Source organism: Mya arenaria, chromosome 7 (assembly GCF_026914265.1).
Source record: "Mya arenaria isolate MELC-2E11 chromosome 7, ASM2691426v1".
Taxonomy (NCBI): domain Eukaryota; kingdom Metazoa; phylum Mollusca; class Bivalvia; order Myida; family Myidae; genus Mya; species Mya arenaria.
In genome coordinates, this window is record NC_069128.1 from 68,358,905 (window position 1) to 68,361,451 (window position 2,547).

The window sequence follows — 2,547 nt, forward strand, 5'->3', positions numbered from 1 at the left end:
TTTAATTAAAATCAAAATTTTGCAGATAGTTTATCAAAGGTAATTGACATTCAGACATTTGCGTCAACATTCCAATTTCCTGTCAACAATGTATTTATTGGAACAGGCGTGGTAGGTGGACTCTGCATCCTGTTTGTAATCGGAGGTAAGGATTTTACTTCCTAAATACTCTACTTTTCTTAAATAGTGAATGTAAAAGTCATTTTGTAAGCAGTCAGAGCCAGCGTCTTTTAAAGACCACAGTTTTTATTCCACTGCATTAACTATTGGTGTCGTTTTCCCCAATTTCCTGTTTTGTTTTCGTTGGACATAGCACTATTTTTAGGTATGTTATTTGATTGGTTTACAAAAGGACATGGCCAACATGGCAATATAAATAATTCGTACGAATAATCGTAAAGTTAGAACATTAGCATTTTATCTACATTTACGAATTTTATTTTATTTGTATTTCAATTCACGTGTAATTATATTATTTATTATCGACAATTAAGTATATAGCTGCAACAGAAAATGAGTTTTCTGAATCAACTATCAGAAAGTCAAAATTAATCTACAAAGGCACTTCAACCAATCTTTTAAGAACTAATATTGATTATACATTTAGAAATATCTTTTTAGGATTTGTTTACCTTAAACGGCGAAAGAATAACGCAGTCAACATAATAGAAAAGTATGTATCATTTGTAATTTTGTTGTTTTGATCGCAGATGTCTGTTGCATTGTACACAGTTGGATATATTTAAATTGTTGAAAAATAATGATCCAGGACATTTTTATTCGGGAGATAAAGGAATGCTTTGTCAAATGATTATTGACATTATTATGATATATAAATGTCACTCGTATACGCACTTACTAAAAAATTGTTGCGTTCTTATTCCAGTGTTGAAAATCACAGCGGTAAGTGTTTTATATTTTAGTTTGCTATACGTACATGCGTAAATACTTTGTATATCCATTGACAATCCGATCAAGTTACGTGGTGGATATAAATGTTGCTTTCGTTTGAGTTGTTTTTGCTTAACAATGGTTATTTATAGTTAAGCAACTATGTATCCTGTAAGCTACTTTACTTTCCCTTTCGGGTCGAAAAAAGCATATACACATTAAAAAACATTCATATACATTATACAACAAATCTCAATTGATGACATACCATATCTTAACTCAATAAAAAGACATATCTAAATTAGTGGCATAGCACAATCAAATTATTTTATAAACGTTTCCAAATTAAAATGCCTTAGTTTTCTTTTAGTATACAACTATTTTTTGTTTTATTTGATACACTATTGACAGTTTAGTTTTGGTTTTGTAACTAAAAATAAATAAATGCATTAAATGAATATGTAAATGAAATATTACGATTTTGAAGACTGTGATTACCTGGCGAACTCTAGGTTTGAATCAGTTGTTTATTGAATAGCTATAATTAATAAAAGAGTGATCATAGTTAGCAACACAACACACTTGTTAAACTCATTTGGTTATTTAATCCAGTTTAATGTTATTGGTTCTGGATCACCATATCCAAGTATAATTAGCTAGTTCCCTCTAAATGGATATTTATAAGTAACATTAATTCATGATATCTGAATATAACAGTCACCTCGTCGGACAATGGCGTGCTACACATAGCAACAGAAGGAGTCCAGTACGCAGTCGTGCAGAGACAGGCGGCCACACGTAGGACTGAAACGCAGATAACTCACTTCACGTTGCGATGTTATCCCCATGATAATTAATGTGATGCAATGTCATCCAAAAAGTACAAAGTACCTTGATCACAAATGTTGACGTGTAGGTTAGATTCACTCTTATAGGGAACACTATAATTGCAAACATTATGGTCGGTATGCAACCTTTCATAAATAATCCAACCTTAATGTCTTCAAAGTTTAATACTTAAAATGATACTTTTCCAGATGCCATGCACGTTTAAACATACCAGGATCCTTTATCCGATGGGCTTCGCAATTTGTCATACTAATATGCTCACTTATTATGTCATTTGGTAATTATGACAATTGTATATATATTGCAGCAACCACATGATGACGACAGCCTAACGTGCGCCGAGTTGGACATCAAGTTCTTACAAGAGGCTAACGCAAGAGTTTCGTTAAGGAGAAATAACATGCCAAAGGAGTATGCTGACATTGAGTTCTTCTCAACAAAAGAACCTGATAAAGAAGATTGTGCGTGCCGAAATGCATCAGACGAGTGTAAAACTAGAACCAAATGATTTTTCCCTCGGTGTATTCAGTGACCTAAAGCTTTTACTCTTATAAATAAGAAGGCATAACAAATCCTCAAATATTTTTTGGTTTCTGTTTCACTGCCCGAATTCTTGCAAGGAAAAATAATACGCCGACGGAGTATGCTGACATTGAATATACCTCAACACAGATATCTGCTTAAGAAGATCATTGGTACAACAATACATCAGCGAAGATCTAGATCAAAGACAAACAAATCTAACAGAAATATACTTATTGTATTGTTTCTAAATTGTAGTGCCTATGATTATGTTTATGCTTGTAC

The 2,547-nt window shown here is 32.4% G+C and overlaps 1 long non-coding RNA gene across 1 annotated transcript; it reads left to right on the forward strand.

Annotated features, from left to right (window-relative positions):
• Positions 1–634: 634 nt before the first annotated feature.
• Positions 635–1,693, forward strand: LOC128240588 (uncharacterized). Its single transcript, XR_008262205.1, has 3 exons — positions 635–673; positions 887–903; positions 1,609–1,693. It is a non-coding gene; the product is annotated as an uncharacterized LOC128240588 (long non-coding RNA).
• Positions 1,694–2,547: the final 854 nt, after the last annotated feature.